Source organism: Notechis scutatus, chromosome 3 (assembly GCF_049901735.1).
Source record: "Notechis scutatus isolate UNSWTSFEM ecotype Mainland chromosome 3, rNotScu1.2, whole genome shotgun sequence".
NCBI classification, from domain to species: Eukaryota; Metazoa; Chordata; class Lepidosauria; order Squamata; family Elapidae; genus Notechis; species Notechis scutatus.
Window position 1 is genome coordinate 40,358,361 of NC_142011.1, and position 25,333 is coordinate 40,383,693.

The 25,333-nt window shown below is 38.9% G+C and overlaps 1 protein-coding gene across 2 annotated transcripts in view; it reads right to left on the reverse strand.

Moving 5' to 3' along the window:
• The window catches only part of TAFA3 (TAFA chemokine like family member 3), a 104,358-nt gene extending 86,020 nt beyond the window's left edge, over window positions 1–18,338 (reverse strand). The window contains exon 1 of one of the 2 annotated variants that reach the window (XM_026675166.2): window positions 18,021–18,338. The gene's annotated coding sequence lies outside the window, so the exon portion shown is untranslated. Of the gene's footprint in view, window positions 1–17,284; window positions 17,382–18,020 lie in introns of those variants that run through there. The other variant, XM_087959582.1, reaches the window with a different exon arrangement.
• Between the last annotated feature and the right edge of the window lie 6,995 nt (window positions 18,339–25,333).

A 25,333-nucleotide genomic window follows, 5' to 3' on the forward strand; every position in this document is an offset into this window, starting at 1 on the left:
GCTACAGAATTATCAGAGAAGACATAGAGATTGAAAAAAGACCTGAAAGCATGAATAGAAGAGATGATTCCACCAGACTGTCAATTATTTGGAAGCCTGCACTTACAAACAAAAAAATCTCCACACCACAAGCCAGGCAAACACCTGGGCACAAACAGATCCCCCCTGATACCTCCAGCTCAAACACACCCCAACCAGGCACCCAGATGAAACCTAGCTTCCTAATAAATGATAGCCGTCCATTTACTCGGAGCCGCACTAAAAGCCTCCAATACAGGAACACAATGTTGCCAGCCAATCAAGACAAAAAAAGCCACAAAACAGACAGAAGATATTAGAAACACCAATCAAGCAGAACACAGCAAATTCCAAGACCAATAAACACAGACCAAGATTCCAACCAATCAGGATGAAGAAAAAACCATTCTGGCACAGCAGTAGGCTAGCACCAAATTTAAAACAGAAACGGCTGTGAAAGTCTGACTCACAGATGAACACAATACAGAAGCCTGATGATGGCAGATGAGATTCTGCCGAAACGTTGCTACAACTTTAAAAGCACAACTATAATGACGTGGGAAAATACCCGAACAAAGCTGAATAACATACATGCAAGTACCCACGAAAACTTAAGAAAACAAACACACACACACACACACACACACACACACACACTGTATGTATATTACAAACACATCAATACATGTACTGCACTATTCCTTTATTTTAAAAAATGCTTCTTTGCAAAAAGGAGTTTCAATTTCCATTTCTCTCATAATGTATCTACACCACTAGGCGGTAGCAATAAGACATACTTTCCATATGCCTCATCAATAAGAAATGCTGTTAAAGCCTATGAACCAAAACAGTAAAGACAATGAAAAATTCTCCCTCCTCAACCTTTCCCTGTTTGGGTGCCTCATCCATCTGCTGAAGGTCAGTCAATACAGCCAGATGTTCTCAGATCCTCCAGGCATTTGAAATGTGAGCATCCGTCCTTGAGCAAGTCAGAGAAATGCTTATCACATGAATGAATAATGCGGGCATTATTATCTGCATATAGAGTAGCCAATTCACAGCTCTCATGGGGACATCCAGGCTGCAAAAACACAGGTTACAAGGCAACACGCTATTTGCTATCCTTCAATTCATATGGGTCCTGCCAAATTATATCAATGACATTACAGCCACTGGGCCAAGTTTCACTCTGCCTTCTTCCATGTATTTGAAAACATGAAAATCTCTCCATAAACCTAGCTCTCCATTTTAAATGAATGTTATCTCTCATTGCTTCTCATGGGAACAATAGTCAGAAATTCAGAACTAGCTTATCCTAAACATAAAGGAGGAAGGAGCTATAGTACAGTTAAGCATGCGGCAACACTATGAAGAGAGTCTTGAAGAGTATTCAGAAGCTACAACTAGTACAGAACACAGTGGCATGAACAGTTCTGGAGGCCCTTCAGGTGGCACATCTGTTATGTGAGTTGCACTGGCTGCTAGTTTAATTCTGGATCCAATTCAAGGTGTTGGTGAACACCTTTAAGAGCCTTTATGGCATCAGTTCAGGGTATATGTGGAGCCACCTTACCCTAATGGACTAACTCATCTCACTTGGTCCAGTGGAAAGGGCCTACTTCACATAGTGTTAGCCACTCCTGACCTTCTAGAAGAGCCTAAAAACTTGCCTCTGCCACTTGGTCTGGGGCACTAACAGGAGCCTGCTACATTGGGGGTGGCTGTTGGGTGGAAAAAATTCTCACCCCCAGGATGCCCATCATCTTGGCATTAACTTTTAATCTGTTTTTCTAATTGTAATTGTTTTTAGGAGTTTTTAACTTTTTAACCTATTGTAAACCTCCCAGAGTCCCTGCATTAGTGAGATGGGCAGCATAGAAATTTAATAAATGAATAAATAAGCACTCTGAAGAGAGTCCAGTTCTATTCTATAATGTAAGGGGCAAGGATTACATTGCAGCCTAACTGCAGTTGTTCGGTCTGCCTCTCACTTACAACAGTCTCTGCTCAACTGTGTTCAATACATTTATAGTCAGGTATTTTTGGCTTTTGTTCCTTAAGGTACTGAATGAGCAAGTTACAGCTGAAAATCTGCAGATTAGTCTCCAGTAGAAATAATTTTTCCCCTAGCTCCCCTTCCCTGGCCTTCAAGAGCATTCATCTGTGTCTTGTGGCATCTCCATCTGCCCCAAACTGTTTTGGGTCATTGGCTGCATATGAATGTTCTGTCATGAATTCAGTGACTGGGTTCACACATCAAGCTACCACATAAGATACAATGGGTCACTGAACAAGCTGCAGTCGATACAGTCAAGCATCATATTAAGCTATAAATAATGGTCTGAGTAACTACCATTATATATTCAGAAGATCATATATGCCTTTACTTCCCTAGATATATATGGCCTAAACTTTTCCTACCCCAAAAATGATGCTATAGAGCACTGCACACCAGAACAACTAAACACAAGAACAGTTTTTTCCTGAACGCCATCACTCTGCTAAACAAATAATTCCCTCAACGCTGTCAAACTATTTACTAAGTCTGCGTTACTATTACTATTAATCTTCTCATCGTTCCTATCACCCATCTCCTCCCACTTACGACTGTAGGACTATAACTTTGTTGCTTGTATCCTTACAATATATATTGATTGTTTCCTAGTATGATTTGATTGCTTATTTGTACCCTATGATATCAGTAAGTGTTGTAGCTTATGATTCTTGACGAAGGTATCTTTTCTTTTTATGTATACCGAGATCATATGCACCAAAGACAAATTCCTTGTGTGTCCAATCACACTTGGCCAATAAAGAATTCTATTCTATTCTATTCTATTCTATTCTATTCTATTCTATTCTATTCTATTCTATTCCTATTCTATTCTATTCTTCTGCTCTGTAGGCATCTGGGTTTCTAGAATGAAATCACTATTCAACTTTGAGAGTCTCACCTACAGTATTTTTCATATCCAAATAGAGGCTTTCTACAATGCCTTCATTATATTTTTTGTTAGCTCACATTTTAAACATATAATGTAGTTGTTTGATGTTTGGCTTAACTACCTAGAATAATTGAGAGTCAGGAAACACATAAATTTCATCAACATCGATAACAACATCATCATCACATCATCATCATCTGTGATCAACCATAAAAAAATCTGCCTATCCCAGGTCCCTGGGAAGGACTCAACAGGTGGATAAACTTGCCAAATCAAAGCTAAACATCTGTCTGATTGTATGACCATCATAATAATCTAACTGCAAAGTGATGTCTTGGCTTATAACACACATTTAAATGTGGTTGGAAAAAAAATTTGAATAATCAATGTGCCAATACTAGAAGTCAGTAGAATAGAAGACAAAAAATTACAAAAGATCACAAAGTATCTGAAAATTGTAGCTGGAAGTTTTTGGCATATATCAGCCATGATGGTCCCAGGGATTATCAGCACATTGGGCGCCTTGCTAAAAAAAATTGAACGGTGCTTAGAAAATCTGGATTGGAAAATTTTCCATTTGTCAATTACAAAAGGCCACACTGCACATATACTTCACTAATGTGTGCGAAGGCTACACCAAACAGCTGTTATTTCATATTATTGTGCAGGTAATAATAATCATCTAACCATCATTATAACTTGGTACATGTGAATGCTTTTATCTCTACATGCATTATACATGTGACTAGACCACTTACTTAAGCTGAGTGCTCTATGCTGATTTTAGCTTTAATTTGAGTCTTGGCAGTGATATAGCTGATTGATCAGTTATGGGTAGGTCTTGTTAATGGACAGTTATTTCCTGAGGGACAGAAGACATACAACAGCTGTATATTTTATGCTATGATTGTTTTCTACGTATTTGGCTTCTCCAAACTCTATCCTCAATTCCAGCATTTGGTAACTGTCTCCATCCAATGAATACCAAGATGCTAGTATTCAAGTAAAAAAAAATGCTCTCCTGGAAAGTAGATGGTATGGTAAAAGTCCATATTTTAGCCTAATTATCCACTTTCATTTTGGTAATTTTGTACAAGTACGGTTACAGCAACATTCATTTACCAGGATGGAGGACCTAACTTACTAAGTCGCTCTATCAATAAACACATTAAAACCAGAACCTATGGTCTCAAACTCTTTCTAAGTTTCTGGTTCAAATATTTCGTTAAATCAAAAATGTGCTTTATATAGTTCTGGTCTGCCATATTGTGTAAATGCAGTCATCATACTTTATTAAACATGGCTTATGACTGATTTACTATGTTGTATAAATACAATAAACAAAGGTGAAAGAAACCATGGGTTAGTAAAAAAAAAAAAAAAAGATATGTACATCAATCCACTCAGTAACATTAAAACTACAACCTTGGTTTCTGTCCTTCATTCCCACACAAAGAAATGTAAACAAAAGTCAAACATGCTGTACGACTCAGCAACTAAAGCTAAAATATGCAGGTAGCCATTCACATGACCTTTGTCTGCAACTCTTTTAAACAGTAATGCCTTCTCCAATAATCATGAAGTTGCCCTCCACAACTGCAATGCAATTCTGGAAAAGGATGTATTTGATTTAAATACACACAGGCAATATTTTATTTTTTATTTATTTTGATTTGTCAATCGCTTACAAGATAATAGGTATAAGTATAAACATGAGTAAGAATACAGGAAATAGGTACGAATAAATGGGGACAATAGGACAGGGATGGTAGGCATGATGGTGCACTTATGCATGCCCCTTAGAGACCGCTTAGGAATGGGGTAAGGTCAATAATGGATAGTTGGAGGTTAAAGGAATGGGGGTTAGAGGATGTAACAACAGAGTCAGGTAGTGCATTCCAGGCATTGACCACTCTGTTGCTGAAGTTGTACTTTCTGCAATCAAGTTTGAAGCAATTTACATTGAGTTTGTACCTGTTGTATTGTATTGTTGTGGTTGAAGCTGAAGTAGTCACTGACTGGTAGGACATTGTAGCAGATAATTTTGTGTGCTACGCTTAAGTCTAACTGTAGGCGGCATAGTTCAAGATTGTCCAAGCCCAAAATCTCAAGCCTGGTGATATAGGGTATTCTGTTGCGAGCAGAGGAGTGTAGTACTCTTCTTGTGAAATACTTCTGGACTCACTCGATTGTGTTAATGTATTCGAGTATTGGTCTGGCAAAAGTTTTGTATGCTCTAGTTAGCAATTCGATATTTCCAGAGGAGAAGCTTTGTAAGATTAGATTTCCAACTCTTAATGCCTTTTTGGCAATGCTGTTACAGTGAGCTCTGGCGCTTAGGTCATTTGATATGAGAACTCCAAGGTCCTTGACAGAGTGAGGATCATCAAACCAGGTTATATCCGCCTAGTTTGTATTTGGTGTACTGATTTTTTTTACCAATGTGTAGGACAGAGCATTTGTTGGCTGAGATTTGGAGTTGCCAGATGTTTGACCATTCTGACACATAATCAAGGTCGCTTTGAAGGATAGTAGCATTATCGGTGGTGTTGAATAGTTTTACGTTATCCGCAAAGAGGATACAGTTGCTTATAAGGTGATTGCAAAGGCCATTTATATAGAGTATAAAGAGTATGGGTCCTAGAATGCTGCCTTGGGGGACACCGCTGTTAACTGGAGCAGGGTTTGATATAGCTTTTAATATGTTTAATATGTTTGCATCATAGGCCAAAGCATCTTTTCCCTTTCAAATTCAAAGCATTGCATAACTTAATGTTGATAAGCCCCTCTGGGTTCCTTCTGCAGAAATACATTTTCTGTATCTCTTCCCCACAGTAAAAACAATCAGACATGATAAATTCCCTTCCTTGGAGCATAATGATAGCAAGAGCACTATTGAAATGTAGTCAACAAATAAGGTCAACAAGTCATGGAGTCATGTCTGCAAACAAAGTTCATGACAGTGCCAGTTAGGGGACCAAAGAGGTTCTGGTGCTAAAGAAGCATAAGGAATTCAGTGCATTTTATACTGCAATTATTATTTCCTTAACTCCTTGGGATTCACTTCTACTAAATTCCTGCAGCAAGAAATTACAGCTTTATAACTGTTTTTTTCTATGATTTCAGTGTGTTTCTCCCTTAGCAATTTACAAGAGCACTGTTAGCATTATTATCAGGCACTGATAGATTGCATTATCAAAGAAAAAGAAGCTACATTCTAGGGCAGGGGTTTCAAACTTGATTTCATTGAGGGCCGCATCAGTGTCGAGGGCACCTGTGGTGTTGAGGGTGCCTGTGGTAACTCTACCAGCAAAAACAGGCTTGCGAACTCAGATTTCAGCTGGGACAGCCTCCTGCAACCCTCTGCCAGGGAAAATGGAGCTTGGGAGGGCCGCACATGGCCCTCCCAAGCTCTGTTTTCGCGGTCAGTGGCCAGTCCTTCACGATTTCACGGTGGCAACCATGGGCCAGTTCTAAGTACTACCCCATGGGCCAGATTCGAGCCCCGGGCCTTGAGTTTGACACCTCTGTTCTAGGGAATCAGGGTAACAAAGGCTGTGACAAAGCAATGAACTAATTTAAGCCAGTGCACATACACACACACATACGCACAACTGCATCTTTGGTTCACTCAACTTTGCACACCGCAGACAAGACCAAGCTCAAATTTGCAGACAACACCAAGCTAGCAGAAATAATCAACACTCCACAAGATAGGCTTAAGGTAGAGAAGGATCTTGACAAACGTGATCATTGGGCACTATCTAAAATTGAAATTCAAAGGTGAAAAAAGTAAAGTTCTACATTTAGGCAAGAAGAACAACATGCACAGGTACAGCATATATGGTACCTTGCTCAACAGTAGTAACTGTGAGAGGGATCTTGGAGTCCTAGTAGACAATCATTTAAATACGAGCCAGCAGTGTACAGCAGCTGCCAAAAAAAGCCAACCTAGTCCTAGGCTGCATAAACAGAGGGATAAAATCAAGATCACGTGAAGTATTAATATCATTTATAATGCCTTTGTAAGGCCACACTTGGAATACTACATCCAATTTTGGTCGCCATGTTGTATAAAAGATGTTGTGACTCTGGAAAGAGTGCAGAGAAGAGCAACAAAGATGATTAGGAGACTAGAGGCTAAAACATATAAAGAACGGTTGCTGGAGCTGGTTTGATAAAAAGAAGGAGTAGGGGTGACATGATACCAGTGTTACAATATCTCAGGGCTGCCACAAAGAAGGAGTCAAGCTATTCCTCAAAGCACCTGAGGGAAGAACAAGAAGCAATGGGAGGAAACAAATCAAGGAGAAAAGCAACTTTAACAAAGGAAAAATTTCCTGACTGTTAGAACAATTAATCAGTGAAACAACTTGCCTTCAGAAGTTGTAAATGCTCCAACACTGGAAGTTTTCAAAAAGAGATTGGATAACCATTTGTCTGAAGTGGTGTGGGGTTTCCTGGACTTGAAGACCTCCAAGGTCCCTTATTGTATTCTATTCTATTCTATTCTATTCTATTCTATTCTATTCTATTCTATTCTATTCTATTCTATTCTATTCTATTAAGTCCTATTCTGTTTGGTCATTAAACCATTTGGTTTGATTTTTCACAACATTTTTTCTTTCTTCAAAAGAAAGCATGGCAGTGATCTGCATGAACCAGATTTGCTGCAGGAATTTATTATAAGTAAATTCTAGTAGAAATGTGGTTTCATCTTTAAAAAAAACAACGGTCTCAAATAAAGTGGCTTTTTATTTTATTTCCATTCCTGCCTCCACTCCAGAAGAACTTGTAAAAAATAAAACTCTACTTTCTTCCAGGCCTTTAAACAACTCTACTTAGTGGGCAAAATGCTAATGAAGACCTTTCTATGATCCTAAATTTTATAGCATCATTCATGCCTTGCCCATTTCTCTAGATTACAACAATAAACAGAATTTTGGTCTGTCCTTCAAAGCTACTCAGAAGCTACAGCTCTTATTCAGGGGATCAAGCTTTTAAGAGTGTTTCTCAATTTGCCAAGTACAACCATTGCTGCATGAGCCTCACTTAATTTTAGGGCATAATTGAATATGTTATTGTCTCTTAATTCTGAAGTCTTATAGCATTTTAGCTCTTCCTTTCCTATTACTTTGTCTACCTTGTGATCACACAATTCTTGCTTGCTGGAAAATGGTGTTTCTTGCAGATATTCTAATGCACCATTTTTGTCATGAAGTTGTTTCTAATCAATCTGTGAAATCTTCTTCAGCAGCTAACTAAATGGTCAGCTTCTTTGCAAAGACATCATTTGCTGTTCGTTGCAATATTCTCAATATTGGTTTTCTATGCATTTGTAGTTAATGCTTAGTCTTGTGCAGCCAGAATTTGCCCCTCTTGTATCTTTCTTCAACTTTCCTTCTTTTAGCCATTGCCAGATCTTCTTGTTATCTTCTTTGCCTGCTAGTTCTTTATGTACTGGCTATTTATGTACTGGCTATTTCCTTACTATGTCTCTTTTCTATTCTTCATTTGGACTTTCTTATAGGCCAAATTTATCTCTTTGGTACTTAGAAAGCTTTCATGGTATACTAGCCCTTTAGATGACTTTTTTTCTTCTTTAACTGCCTGATGTACTTGCAATATTGTAGGCCCGTGATGGTGGCACGCAGAGCCATTTGTGCAGGCACACAAGCCCCTGCCAAACTTAGCTGCACTGTGCATGTGTGCACCTCCCAGCTGATTTTCAGCCTGTTTTGGCCTCCCAGAGGCTTGAGGAAGCCTCTGCAGCCTTTGGAGGTAGAAAAACAGGCCTGTTTTGTCACTTCCAGTATTTCCGGAAATACCGGAACTGATGAAACAGGCCCATTTTTCGGCCTCCAAAAGCTACAGAGGCTTCCCTCGAGCCTCTGGGAGGACAAAAATCAGCTGGGAGACATGCGCATGTGCAGTGCAGTTAAGGGGGAGACATGGGGGGATTGCGTGCGCATGCGCAGGGGGCGTGGGGGAGCTGCACACATTGCCTTCTGGGTGCTGGCATGCGAGCTCACAACCACACATGTAATTTTTGGCACAGGAGCCCCAAAAGGTTAGCCACTACTGTTCTAGGCCAACCTATGCTTCTTGGCAAACAGAGTCTGTTGATATCGCTACATGGATAAAAGGCCATGATTCATTGTCATTATTTTTCTGACAATCCTATTCCAGGCTTTTAGTTCTGCTTGAATCCAGTCTACTATTCCAAATGCATATCTAATAACTGGAATTACCAGGTTATTAATTTCCTTGATAGTATTTTCCCCACTGAGTTTATACTTCAAAAACTTCTTCACCCTTCTGATAGATTCATTACTACTTTCTTCTCAATTTCAGTGTGCTTGATGTTGTCAATCTGAAGGATGCCCAGGTCTCCAAATGATCTTCATCCAGATTCTTGATGTTATTGCCATAGGGCATCTTGATTCCGTCAATGTTCATTATTTTTCCCCTGTTAATGGTAAAGGTGGAACATTTGTCCCGTCCAAACTCCATTTCAGTATCATTGTTACTACCATTCAGCTGGTGCTTATATTTAATATTACAGTAAAGGTAAACATTCCCCTTGCACATATGTGGTCCTTATTTTTCTACTTGCATTTTCACATGCTGTTGAACTGCTAGGTTGGCAGAAGCTGGGACAAGTACAGGAGCTCACTCCACCTAACTGCCAACCTTTCTGATCAACAAGCTCAGCGTCTTAGCCACTGAGCTACCACGTCCCTTAAAATATTACAGTACTGACATCTTTTAATACTTGTGCTAGCTGGTTTTGGGGGGCTGTAACAAATTTCAATGCTAACAATCTTATTGTGTTGTTTTGTAGTGTTCTATACAATCAGTTATTATTTGTTCCAATTCTTGTTGTCTAGTTAGAGAGTTCTGTTCTTTCTGAGGAGAAAACAGAGGAGAGGGACCCTGGTTTGGGAATGAAAACAGTTCAATAGCAATGCTGGCTTCCTCTGCTACTTATTTCCCCTGATTTGCCTCTACTGTCTGAACTATTTCTAGAAAAGTTTCGATTTCTCTGCTCTAGGTTGACTTTTGCAGTTCTTCCAATTGTCAAGCCTGAAATTGACATATGTGTAGCCATTTTAGTTAGGCTTAGTATATATATATATTTTCTTACTTTCTCTGTGGCAGTCATGAGGGGAAGGGTTTTGGGCTTGCCACATTTCTAAGTGGGGAGGAGTGGAGATAAAGAGAGTGTTTTTGGCTAGGTGATCCTTCTTCCCATAGGAAATGAGCTGTCCATGCTTGGGCCCCTTGAGGTGGTGATTTATGACATCAAGAAATATTGATATTACTTCTATGTGACTTTTGTGGGTTGTTTTCTAACTTTTAATATTGTGGGGTAATTCCGGGTTGTGTCAGATCTGGAATTACCATGGATTTGCCAATCTGATGCTCTCCTAAATAAAAGAAATTGTCTTGGAAGGTGGAATTTGTTCTACTTTTTTTAAATGGATTTCATCACTTGGAAACCTGACACCAATTCTATGTCTGAATACTTCATTTCATATTATAAATCAACACTGATCTGCTAGTCTCTGTTCTGTTATTTCTGATTCTGGATGTTGTTCTTTCAAGTACTGAGACTCCTAAACAAAAACTTCTTAGGTGCTAAAAATCCATATTGTGAGAAAGTTTGATGCCCAAAGTGGAATCGAGAAACAACCTTTTCATATAAATTAAGGATACACCATGTGATAAAAAGTTTGCCCATGCATGGAAATCCCACTGAGAGTGGGAACATACCTGGATCCTTGTACAGATCCTATCATTAAGCTGTGATTCAAATGTATTCACTCATTCAGGCCACATGAATTGGTCAGTTTCACTTTAGAGCATTTTCACAATCTGATCCATTACATAACTATGAAACTGAATCCTCTGGAAATTCTGAAATAAACTAGAAAGTAAATGGGTTTATATACTACATAATCTATTTGATAGGTTTGGGTTCAGTGTGTTGAATAAGCAAGCTACTGTGGCTTGTAAACTAAGATAAATTGTATATGCTCTCTCCTTGAACTCAGGTACGTGGCCTTCAGGACAGTTTTAAAAAGAAATCAGATTATTAATGATTTTAGCCATCACAGCACTTGAATATTTTGCATGGTTTAATTTGCTGCTAAATGTTAATCCAGATATTTTTCTTCCAGATCAACATTAATGTTTGCAATAGAAATTACTGGACTTATCTTCAGTTTCATGGTTTACACAGTCCAAATTTTCTCCCCAATATTTCTGGGTTTCTAAAGCAGCAGTAAAGAACATTTGGCAGAAATGGATTTAAGATGAACAACTGGAAGAGCATTTACATAAATGGATTAGGAGCATGTAACTGTGAAGAAGAGATTTAACGCTATTCCATACACGGCATGAGATCGGCATTAGATTTATTATACTTAGACAAATCTCCTTAATGGAACTTTAAAAATTAATCACTTCCTGTGATTTTTAAGTAAATGCAGTAAATTTGGTTTTATCATTGTTTGGTCATTTTGTCCTATCTTTGTATTTCCACCATCAGAAATGGTGTAGGGTCTCCCACTTCGGCGGGGGTTGAACTAGATGACCTACAAGGTCCCTTCCAACTCTAATTATCTGTCTGTCTGTTAACCTAATACTGCACTTTTCAACCATTAGTTTCAACCTGATGAAAAATAGATATGAAAAATGAAAATAAATACAATAGCAATAGCACTTTGTCTTATATACTGCATATTGCCCCCAACAATCTGGATCCTCATTTTACCGACCTCAGAAGGATGGAAGGCTGAGTCAACCTTGAGCCGGTAAGAATCAAACTGCTGAACTGCTGGCAGCAGGCAATCAGCAGAAGTAGCCTGCAGTACTGCATTCTAACAACTGCGCCACCACATCTCATTCTATGTCCTTCTGTATAACACCTGGATTTATGAAGCACATCATACATTTCCGCAAAGACAGTAACTTAAATAAGTGTAATCAGACATATGATTACAAGTTGAAAATGAGTGCTAAAAACAAATCCTGGGCTTTTATCTCAAATTTTCTATCTTATTTAAGTCTATCTTAAAAAGCTTAAAATGTGTTTCTTCTTTACAATCAAATTCTCCAGAACAGTTTAATTCAAAAGAAATATAGATCCTGGCTCCTTGCAAGAGAAGGAGGGAAAGAAATTCAGTTGATGTAAGAATGCTAGTTTAAAGGGAAAAGGTGGTATAAAATTCTTCCAAACAGGTGGATAGTAACAGGCTGTTGCAATAAACAAAAAAAGTCAGAAAATTTGTGATTTAATTTCAGTCACAGCAATCCTGCTCTTTTCTCAAAATGTATAAAACAAAAGGCTGCAGTTTTGCAGTATTAATTTGTAGTTGTTAATTCTAGTTAAAAGACATATTTTTTCTAGTAAAAGGTCTAAATAAAAATATTTACCTACAATAAATATACAATTAAGAAGTAACCAAAAAAATCTGCAATGAAATCCAGTCAGGAAAACTCTGCCATTAAGATAATAACCCTGATCATCCTCTAAAATATCTATAGAATAAAAATAAAACCTCTGAAAACTGGTTTTTTTATTTTATTATTTATTTTAACCAAAATATAATGAAATTCAATTTTAGCATTTTCCCCTAGTATAATTGGCTATTGTGTGGTGAGACAAGCTTTATTTCTTCCCTTCCCTTCCCTCCCAAAAATCCAGTTTTAGTCAATAATAAATCTGCTTGAAAAAGTTAAAAAAGATATGAAAGTAATGTTTCTGAGCTTACCTAAAACAAATTACCAGAAAAAATGGCAACTGATAAACAATACGTAACATAATTGGCTGAGAAATAATAATAATCATTCAAATGTCAATGCAGCGAAATCAAATCAAATCAATTCTTCCTTTTAAATGCAAAACTCTCCTGACATAAGAATTCCCTGAAGTCAAAATTTAGATTTGCCAAGAAGGTTGATTTTTTTAGGATTATTTAACCCAATGCATAGGACATAGCCATGTAAGAAAAGACAAAAAGGGAAAGTAGAACTGTCTGTTAGGAATATTAGAATCCTCCTTTGTCCAGCATTTTCTTTTCCATGATGGACAACCAAATGTAAACGGAAAGCAATAAGTAAGACATGCATGTCAGAATAGGACAAATCTTGGTTAGTTTCCCATCAGCCAGTATTCAGAGCCATACTGCTTCCAATACTGTATGTAATATACAACCTCTAAGACTGCATATTAATAACTTTTCTCCTTCAAGAATTTGTGAACCAGTTGTGTACTAGCTAAAATGGTATATACGGGAATTACCTTGGGAGGCGGGAGTGAATGATCAGATAATAAAAGACATAGTCCATAAAGAAAGAAACTCAGAAAGGAACTTCTCTAACTTCTTCGGTTGGAAAAGAGCCGTGGGACATTTGCAAGATTCTTTCAATGCAGCTTTACAATAAAGTAGAATGAACTCATCTGGTCATGTGCCCTGTACATCGTCCACCTGACATCAGTTGATAGGAAACCCTTTTTAAAGTCCACCATCACTTTTTCATGTAATAACAAATTACACAATTTAACTATGACCTATTTTCTTTCATTTGCCCTGAAACACACTATTCAGCTTCACTGGACCATTTTAGTTACTATACTAGGAGAGATCGGAAAAATATGTCTTATCTATGTTCTTAGTATGAATATTACCTGCACCTTTGTCATGTTCCCATTTCAATCTTTTTTAATTTATTTTTTAACTGTTAAAACAATGCTAAACATCCTAATTTTGCCATACGGAAGTCTATATATCTTATTCCGGACAACGTTAATATTGCATTGCTGTACATAAAGAAGATCATTATTCTATTTAAAATGCAGTTTTCTTCACTTATCATCTATCATATGACCAATACAGCTCTAGTCAAATTTGAATCCTTTATATTATTCAGTGGTAGCAAGTAGACATGGTTGTCCTGTATCTCAAAGTCCTCTACCTGTATAAACTCCGTGGTATTCCCACATTTCTCTGCATATGAAAAGGTAAAGATGTCCTTGAGTCAAACTTGATTCCTGGTGATTACATGGACACAATCATGAATTTATCTTGACAGTTATGCAGAAGTGGTTTTTCCCTGCCTTATTCCATTACGGGTTTTTGACTAGCATAACTTCTTGGTATTCCTTGGCAGCCTTTCAAGTGCTAACCAAGTTCAGCTAGGTTCTGCCATCTACTGAAACTTGTATCAGAATTACTCAATTGCTAAGAAAATGTAGCAGACATCTTTGTCAACATTTAAATTAGCTTTCTGTTAAGAAAGGAGCAAAAAAAAGCACTTTCAATTAATTTAGTAAAACTTTCTGAATTATTTAATTCATGATACAAAATTACCAGTCTTTAATTTTTTACTTTTTTAAAAGAAGTAAATATTGAAATATTACATCACATAATAACTGTTACATAAATTTGATGCCACTTAATAAAGGTATGTTTAAAAATAAAATAGACCCGTGATGGCGAACCTATGGCACAAGTGCCAGAAGTGGCACGCGAGAGGTCACCCGGAAGAGCCCCACTGTACATGCATGTGTGCGCTGTCACCCAATAGTGGATTGTCGGGTATCTGGCGCACATGCGTAGGGGCAGGGGTGCACAGGAGACACAGTATATGCACAGAGACACATAGCACGTTTGGAGATCACACTCACATGTGCAGAGATGCATAGCGTGTGTGAGGTGTGTGTGTGTGTGTCATGCACGCATGCGCAGGGGGCATGAGGGGAGCACGCATGCCTTCTGGTCGTGCACACACAATTTTCGCCATGGGAGCCTAAAAAGGTTAGCCATCACTGAAATAGACTCTTCCAATCCCAAATTAGGTTACTGAATCAAAGAATGTGTAAAAGTAAAACCAAAAGTAGTTATGTAGGTTAAAAAGAGCAACAGGCTTAATTATGGTGCTGAAAAGAAATTCCCAAAGTTAATGTGAATTCAGAAGTGCTTTATTCATTAATCCTAAGAGCACAGCTTAACCCTAAACAACTATTCTTTATGGGAATCCAGTTATTAAATCATGAGGTCTGAAGGAGAGAGGGAGGGAGAAAGGAAGGAAGATCATCCCCTGCATTAGGGAACTTATTTGTGTGGGACACATAGAGGTAGTGGTAAGAAAGATACACGTCCTTCAGCATTAGTGTTATAAGAACCCATTTCTCAATTTCAGATTAACACTGTGTAATACAAAAACCATTCAGCTTCCTATTCTTCACCTTAAAAATATTAATCATTAGATTTAGAGAAATTATCAAGCAATTAGTGATGATAATAAGAGTTACCTCTTGGAAATATAAAGTAAAAGAGAATGATAATAAGAAATTATCATCATTCACTTTTACTTTATACTTCCAAGGGGTGCCTTTGTTACATAGCAAGGAGTTTAAGGGTTTTATATCACAATGGCCAGCACTGAAGTATTTCCTTTGAAACCTGGCCATGAAGTTGCATTCATCTGATTTAATAATGCATCCATTTTTGGCAAATGCTTATACAAATTAAAGCAGGTTCCTGAGATTCAGATTTTCTCTAAGAAAAAGTGCTGAACATTCCTTGATGTTCTCCATTTGCTAAAAAGAAAAAAAAGTTGGTAATAAAGTCCAGCATATTACATGCTATTTACCCTGTAAATTGGAAATATTGATGCAAAATTTCAAATCATAATAAAAAATCCTTTGTACTTTGTCCACTATCCTTTCAGCACAAGACTCTAATATTATTCTGTGCTTACCTTATCAATCTAGCTACCTTCGTTAATTCTGAATAATACCAATTTCAGATAAGCTCTTGGATGTCTTATGACTCAATTTGCTAGCTCAGGGATTCTCTCAGACATTGACCCAATTAGATAGCGAAAGAGTGGGAACGGCCCTTGCTGTTTCAAGAATAGAAGAAAATTCTGCAAGGTAATAATTGTATTGCTAGCATTCTCATGGAGACAGTGGTCAGCAGAAGAGCTCATCTGCCAACTGTCATTTTTTTTTTGGGGATTTTATGCAAGAGCATCTATTTCCTCACAGATAAAAGGACTACTGTAGATAAAGAAATGAAAAAGTACTTTCATCAGACGATCCAATGCAATTATGTCCAATAGTGAACCTTCCACTAAAAGCTATAGGGTGTGACAAATTTTAAAGTCTAACACATGTCAACAATGATATTAGAATGCAGATTTGGAGTTGGATCCCTTTTATGTATCAAACAATGTCTTCATGGGTGTAGTTTATTTGCATCCTTTGAAAAGTTTAAAATTGTTTCCAAAGAGTCACCCAAAGAAACGGTTACTGGTCCATGATGTTGGATCGACTCTTTCCAGAACAATAAATTCCAGAACTATGTAAAAATGAAGTAGGAGATATAATTTACAAAAGCCACATGGTTTACTTCAGACCCAATGAAACAATGACTTATCCAACAAGAAACTGGGTTTCCACATCTTAACTAGCAGAAGTGTACTATACTATGCCTTCACCCTGAGAAAAAATAGCTATCAATACAAACAGCAGGCCTCAATGAGGGGAACACTTCATGCCACAATGCTGCATCCACCATTCCAAAAACAATTGCCTGCTTTCTTAAAGCTGTGACCATGGGATCTGCTACAGTGCCTGTGATGTAACAAAATTCCACTGCAAGAGCAACATTGCTAATTCAAAGCATACATAAACACTCATTGTGTCAAGAGTCCGGGGGACAGATATTTCTTCCGTTGATCCCCAAGGCACAGTATTGTATTTTTCAAGAGATATCCATCCTTAATCCATTTGATGACATCACTCAGCTATCGAAGCGATGATATGCTTGTCTTTATTATAATACTTCAGTATAGCGCAGGCTGGATGACATCCTAAGGCCATTTCTCCACTAACAACCTTTAAAGCCTCTGCACAGCATTTTCCAGCCTTCACTGGAGTGGTATAAAGCCTGTTCCTCATTGCTATCTTACTACAACAATGGGTGGATGACTCTAGAAGGTACTGAAAGTCACAAGTATGGAAATGAATGAAGTAATATCAGTTCTGGAGCAGACATCCATCAGCTGGAAAGGCTTTTTTGTCTGTCCTACTCCATCCCTTTGGAAGAATCCCAGCAAGTATTCCAAGGCTGACAGCCAGCCACACCTCACAGCCTTGCTCGCAGATTTCAAGGGGGGGGCAGTCGCCCTGTCTCCAGCACTTGAGACAGGAATGTTCTGCCCTGCTTTTTCTAAGGATCCCAGATACCCCAAAGGCTGTGCAAAGAGCATCCTGCTCCCCCCCACACTTCTTTAAAAAAAATTACCTGTATCTCTGCCCTCTGATTCTTGGCATCCTTCCCTTTATCTCCAGGGAGAAAATCAGAGCTGAGGAAAATGACCATCCTAAACCTTCCACTATGTGGATGATTGGTGGGTTGTTGTTGTTGGTGGTGGTTGTTTTTTTTTTTTGGTCAGGTGTCTGGTGAGATTTACTTTGACGGGAGAGTTTGTTTTGACTTTGCACCTCCGCCATTTTTATCGAACTTCCCCCAAAAAAAAACCCCAACGAACACCCGTTGTCGCAGCCAAAATGGAGTTTGCCTGTCACTCCCTCGCAGACCTGACCCTGCTCTGCCCTGCCGAACGCGGCACCCGAACTCTTAACGGGAGCGCCAGGATAAAGGGAGGCTCGCTGGCCCCCTTTATTAAACGGAGAAAACGCTCGGCTGCTCGAAACCGACGCCGGTGGCGAATCCCGAGGTGGGCAACTACTTGGCTCTGCCTCTGGCGACCCCGCTTCAAGTCCCGAAGCGAGAAAGTAAACCAGCCGCTCCGCCAGGCTTTCTGAAAGCCGGATCACGAAGTCCCTTCCCGGAGAGGGCAAGCTGGCAAGCCGCCTTCGATTCCCAAGTCCAGGGGAGCGGCAGGAGGTCTCCGAGGAGATCCCCGCGCTCGCCGGAGGACCAAGGGCAAACTTTACTAGCTCCGATTCGGCGCCTTCTCCTCTGGCAGCGCTTCCGTGCCCCCGACTCCAGCCCCGTTGGCGTCCCAGCCCCTTACCTTTGGCGCGCCTTCACAGCCGCTCCGCCGGCGCGTCCTTGCGGCGGGGTACGCCGCTCCCCATTTTCATCTCCCCAGCGCGCTGCGTGCCGGTCGGTCCGTCCGTCCGGATTCGTCCGCCGTGGCTGAGACTCAGCAGAGCAGGCACGTGCCCGAGCCCTTTCGGCTCTGGCGCCAGGAAACGGCTGGCATCGCCTCGCTTCGTCCCTCTGGCGGGGCTGGCCGGCTCTGCCACTCCGCCGCTCGACACACGCGCGCAGCTTTTGGAGGAGGCGCCGCACGGCGCGGCAGCAGGCTGCCCGTGCGCTGCTCGCCGCCAAGCTGAGCTTCAGGCTCCTCGGGGGGCTGCCGGGGAAGGAGAAGAGAGGGCTCAAGGAAGGGCTGCAGCGACCCCCAGAGCCCGAGGAAAGGATTGCGTCTCATTTATTTATTTATTTATTTATTTTGCCCGCTTGTTCGCACTGCAAAAAGTCGACCTTTTTTTTCTTTTTCTTTTTCTTTTTTTTACTGTCGAGAGATCAAAACGCAACTTAGAACGAGATCTTCCTCCGGGAACTCTGGTGACCGGCTGGTTCTCTATCTGAAACTAGAGGTATTTCCGTGAAATTCTTAGCCTGTTTTTGTCGGCAGATAGTATTCGTGGGCTTTTCCATTTGCAAAGGTACGCGGCGGACAGAAATTCAAGGGAAGAACGCTTGCAAAGATAAGGGAAGCTTCCCCCTTATTGAATTTATCTGCCCTCAGGGATTCAAGCCCGTATGGGATTTGCAACGAGAGGCGTGCAATATCCTTTCCTCCCATGAATGCAAGGAATGGGACTGATTTCTTTCTTAACTCACCCGTAATGTATGGCACAGCTCATCGGAAAATCACATTTGAGTTCCCAAGCGTCGCTTAATGCCAATGTTTAGTGTTAAATGTATTATCGGCATTAATAGCAGAATGATGTGCCCATTCGTATCAATAAATGGTAGAAAGATTGGATTTCAAAGGAGTGGGGTTGACGGAAAATTTTCAGTTTCCTTCATCACTTCCCTTTCTCCCCTTTCCCCAAAGACAAAAGGTCCATTCCCCCATGTTCAATTTTCCTACAAATATTATGTCACAGTGGCTATGACCAAAAACCCAAATAAATTATGCCCGAAGTAGAATGTGGGCATAACCAATGAGTATGAGTTTTGTTCACACAAACTTCTAAGCCAAGATTTTTTAAACCCATCTTTTGCTGAGCAAGCTACCATGGGCTGCATTGCAGGCATTACTAGAGCTAAATGAAGCATACAGAGAAGGGTCTTGGAAAGTACACTGCCATGAGCAGAACATCCTTATCAAAGTAATGAGGCCATGCTAACAATCGGGAGGCTTGGCTATTTAACAGAGTTTCACATGTTTGTCATGTATGCTCTTCCATGACACACAAGATTTCCACTAGTACTGCTAGTAGTTATGCCTACATGTGGAAACCTTCTGCAAGGCCCTTGAAAGACCATAGTCAGCCTTTTGGAGAATGCAAACTTAAAGAGAACCACCTTGCAAAAGGCAGGCACCCTTTCCCATGCTTTACAAAGCCCTACTCTAAAACTTAATGAATTCAGATTCATGCTAAATCAGAACTATGTTAGTGAATAAATTCATTCAGAGATGTATCTGTAAAGCCATGCCCTTCACACTCATCCATTCATAAATAGAACTCTTCGAAAACCCACACATTCATGACACAAGCTTAGGTCATTTTACTTTTGCCTTTTCTCTCATATTTTTTATCATCTTTCTTTTTTTTACATTGTTTCTGTATACTTGGTGGTATGCATTAATACACTTACAAGCATACATGAGGTTAGCCTCTCAGATCCATTTTGGACCTTGGGAACTTCCAAGAAGTCCAGGTTCAATCCAAAACGGATTGCCCTGTCTGATCATCTGTGGTGGGATTCAATTTTTTTTACTACTGGTTCTGTGGGTGTGGCTTGGTGGGCATGGCAGGATACTGTAAAATCTCCAGTCAGACGTGGTATTTGCTGGTTCGCCGAACTACTCAAAATTTCTGCTACCAGTTCTCCAGAACTGGTCAGAACCTGCTGAATCCCACGTCTGCTGATCATGTCAGGTTTTTTTTTTTTTCTTCAGGCAAGATTAGAAGTCTACCTCATTATATAGTGTATTTAGGAGACATAGGCCTCTCTCCAAGACAGAGAGGATTCTAAAGGGTTTGACTGTGTCTTGAGAATTATTGCATAACGGCTAAGGTTCAGGGAGCTGTATATAGCAACAAGCTTTTAGTGGGGTTACTACAGGTCTAGTACAGAGCTGCATTTATAATTATTTAAGAAAGCATCAAGATTACAAATATGAATTTAGAATTCTGTTTCTGTATCAACCTCTTCTTAGGTGTGTGTGTGTGTGTGTGTGTGTGTGTGTGTGTGTGTGTTTTAATGCCTTAGGGCTTCCAATTTACAAACATCGTCATCCCCATTTTCAACAGATACAATGTAGGTAGTATCTGCAAAATTTGCTTTGGAGTCCTTTCTTATACCTAAGTTTGAATACCATCGCTGTAATGTAGCCTGCAACATATGTGATTAACTTCCCCATCAGGATTTTTTTGGGGGGGATTAGGGGCTATTTTCACTTATAAAATTAGCTACCTGGAAAGTCTTTAAAAAGACTGCCCCCTAGAGTCAGAAACAATTGGAAAGAGAAAACCTTTACCTTTAAAAGGTCTGGCTATTTTCAAATAATTTTCCTTTTCTACAGGATAGTTTTTTTCTGTTAGATGACTTTGAATAATTTTATGTTTCTTGACTCTACAACTTCCCAATCCTTCACTTAATTCTTATCCTCTACAGAATTCCATTGCTATGCTGATCATGGGCAAAACAGGCAGTGGTCCTTATTTCTTCACACTACCCTCACCCTTTTCAAAAGCCAGCTTAAAATAACAAGCCAGGTTTCAAAGACTGCACGTTCTCATCCTTCTTTCTATCCAGGCAAGTCCTTCTGCTTACAAAAACTTGTGATGTTTTTTCTATAGCAGGTGAACAGATGGGCCGTAGGAATATAGAGGTGGGAGCAACCCACTAACTTGTTTTTTTTCCTGCGGAGGAAGATTGACTGTGCAGACACATATATTATCCTCGTTCACTTCTCTGAAGCCTTTTTCAAAGGGTTTTCTTTCCCCCAAAGTCTATCTGAAGAGGCAAACTATTCAAGTTACTTAGATAGCAAGGAAGCAACCTGCAGAAGGAAGGCAAGGAATTTTATTTTGAGACAAATAAAGAATAATCTTCACTGGAATATATCCGCTTATATATGGATAGTTCAAAAAAACAGGACAAAACCTAGCTTTAAAAGTTAGGAGTCTCTGATAGAAGTAATTTTCAAATTAAAATGTTCTTTTGATGATGGAACTCCAGGTTGTAATTGGAAACATTTGTGTGGAAAAGTTCAGTATCATCATGACAGATATTATTCTTGTACCGTTTGCCATTCTTTCTCTCCTTTCAAGTAGAAATGCTACTCTTTCACCAAGAATATTGTCATCTTCTATGGCTTTTGTTCATTCCTTCTTTTAGTGCAATGCTAGTAATTCTTCTGCATGCTTTTTTAGAACTCTTCAATTTTATGGAGAAAAATTATTTTCATATTGTGAAACAAGTGTGAAATGCTCAAGGAAATAATGCAGGATGCTCATAGCTAAGTTTAATCTTTCATACCTAAATGTAATCTTTCCTTTAAGAAAGCATCTCACCTCTCGCCTCTCATGAGAAATCGGTGTTTAGGAATAATGTTTATTTTAGAATAAGTTTCTTCTTTTAGAAGAATTATTCCCTCCCCCTTTTAAGAGATGACTAGAAAATGGAAAAACTCTTAACCAGTTGCTTATGTAAAAAGAATATGATTTACCAAAAAAGAAAAAGAAATTTGGAATAGAAAAAGAAATTTGGAATAATGTATACCTACATTATAAAATCAACAGTCTCAAGTTTATTTAAAAAATAATAATAAATTTCTTCCTTAAGGGTTCACTTAATGAAATTTGTCAACTGGCTATTTATCAACCTAAAGGAAAGACTACACAGTATAATTATTGTGGTCAAAATTCAATTTGAAAATTGAGCTGTTTTGATTTGTGTAAGGAAGATACGGATGCTTCAAAGGTTATTGTTAGGGATAACATTGGTTACCTAACTTAGTTTGGGTAAAATAATATATAAACTATGTTAGTTAGTTTAAGTGTATGTATCACTTTAAACTGTAAACCAAGTTTTGGGGTGCGGTTGTAGAATCACCATAAGAGGGAGCAAGAGAGCTCACTGTTTCCCTGGCTTTTACTGGAATGCTGACAATGAAGGATTGATGGTGATAAACTGCGTGTTTGCTGAGAAGAAGAAAGGAGATTTGATTTTTCTTCATATCTCTGACTGCTAAAGAGATATATCACTGGACTGATTGATTGTAAGTTTAATGAACTCTTTTTCGACACTGGACTTTGCAAACTGATTAACCCCTGGACTGACTGAACTTAGTGTATGACATATGGACCATTTTTGACTATGCTATAACTCTTGCTGGAATAAAAACTATTTAACTTGCACAGTGTATCTGTCTTACTGAGTGTAAGCTACTACACCGTTTTGTCTCACATATCTGCCTGTCTGCTAGACTGCCGTTGCACGTTCTGCTAGGGTGTATATCCCTAACAGTTATAATGGTGAAAAATGGTCATAAGTCACTTTTTTCAGTACCATTGTAACTTTGAGTGTTCACTAAACGGTCTGTTGTAAGTCAAGAACTACCTGTATTGCTGCCATCTGCTTATTGTCTCCCTGTGTCAACACTGCCAGTTTGTGGATTTCTCCTTCTTCCACCCAATTTGTTGCGACTTCCCTTCTTTTATGAATTCCACTTCCCCTTTTTTATGAATTCCCTTCCCCCCTGCTCATTCCTGCAGATAGAAGCAGGGAGTGAGAAAGTTAAGTGTCAGCTTTGCAAGGTAGACCAGACAGGAAAAATGGCCAGATTAGTTCCTCTACCCACCTTCTTTGTACCCCAAAATATTAGGGGAGCCTCTTGACAGCCCCCCCATGTTCCCGCTTCAGGCAAAGGTGCCTTTTATCTGACATTTCTCTTGCCTGTCTCTTTTTGTCCTGTCTCTCAAGGTCATTCCTATATAAAATTACTTTGAGATGTTCACCATAGTTTTTTTCAATAGCAGCCACCATCTTGTATATTTTTTAGTCCTCCTCCCCTCATACTTCTAGAAACACCTTTGCCAAATATCTTTATCATACTGCCCCTCAACTTCTGCAGTACGTTCTGGTATCTCTAATCCACAATGATGTTCTTATTTTAGTTCCTGTTTCCTTTTTGCTTTCCTCTTGCCCCCACCCCACCAATCCCTGGCCCCAACTTCAGTTTTCATGTCAGATCTTCATAGGTGATTTATCTTTCTTCTCTCAAACATATCATCCTTGGATATAATTTCCCTGGCTCATCTCCCAAATTTTCACTCTGTTTTCTGTTTCCATCTTTGGTGTTAAGAATAAGGAAGATTATCTTAACAGAGATATGCAAGGTTTGTTGCCAAGGCAACAAGAGGCGAAACATACTTTAAGTACATAAATACAGCCAGTTAAGATTCAGAAGTGGCTCAGAGAAACAACTCCCTAATTCACTGAATTAGAATTCATAGAAGGTGGTACAACATAATCATATTTCCAAGTTTATGTTATTATAGCCAATCTCGATAAAAGCAGTTTTAACTTTCTGCACAGTTTATTTCTGAGTGTGGTCTGCCTAATGGATATAGCAGTATCATCATCATTTTATCGGTACTGTACTACTACAAAAGTTAGGCTGTGAGATTGTGACTACTCTGAATCATCCAATCATACTCCATAAAAAAATAGGAGTTCAACCTGTGTCTCCCTGGTCCCAATTCAATATATTAAGGCATTATGTCATATTGTTTCTTTCATGATCTCATTTAACTAGTTCCAGGAATTAGGATTCAAGATAGATACCCATCCCAGGAGGCATCAAAATATGGAATTTACTGAGAACAGCTCTACCATTCCCTATACGGTACACCGATAGTTTGTAGTTACCGTGTACACTTGGAGATCTTGGTGAGGCTGCTATATAATGAATGTTCAATGTCTGTATATGAAAATACAGTGTTTATACTGAATCAAGCCAATGATTGTTCTTTCCCCGGATCAACTTTTCCCTGCTCTTTAGGCAGTTTTCTTTCTCAGTCCTAATATAAGAGATCTTTTAACTGAACATCTCACCCTAAAACCTTTATTTTTATTTCAATATATATGGCTGCCCATCTCAAATGCATGATCCTGAGTATCTAATAGCAGTTAAAATAGAACAAGAACAATACAAGTAATACAGACATAATTGGCAAAAAAGGCAAAAACACAAAAACAAGCCACAGACAAATCAGTATAACAATTGCATGGGCTGTATCATACACCCAGATATCCAAGGTTAGGGACATAAGTATGTCTTTAAGGCTTTGTGAAAAACCATCAGAATCTTTATTTATGTCATGCACTTCACTGTTTAGTTACACTAATATTCTTAGGCTAGAGTTTCCAGAAAAAAATACTGTTGAGGATCTGTAAATGATGGAAATCGTTAATATAATTGCAATTTTATCATTGTTATCTTAACAGTTTATATTATAGTGATACAGTAAAAGATTACAGAGCCACTATAATAAAACTCTTAAATTCTACAAAACGGAATTACTTGAATGGAGAGAAACAATACTTTTTAAAAAAAAGGAAAGAGAGCATCCAACTCTAATGAACGCTTAAACATTTTCAAGCTGAGCAGGCTAATACCAGAGGAAGTTGTTGAAGTCAAAGGCCAAGTAAACCAACAATCTATTAAAAAACAAAACCAAAAAAACTGCAAATGAGATAATTGAAGATGCATTGGAGTCATTCAGGTTTGAAGCAGCATCTCTGAGCAGGACCACAGAAGCAGGGAGAGGTATAAAATGAAGATCTGTGATTATAATCCAATTGCCCCATAAAAGGAATAGCAATAAATCCTGCCTTTTTCAATTGCAGGGGACAGACAAACCTTTGAACTCCTTAAGTGCTCTTCTTTCTCCTGATGAATTATCCAGGCAGCATTGAGCTATTTGCTGAACTGTAATGTACTACACAAAATATAAATTAATATATTGCTCATTACACACTGAAGTTAGGTAGTTCACCTAATGCACTACACTGTGGAGGCTATTTCAAAGCATTCTCTGATGTTTCAATGATCTTAAGGTTTTATTTATTTAT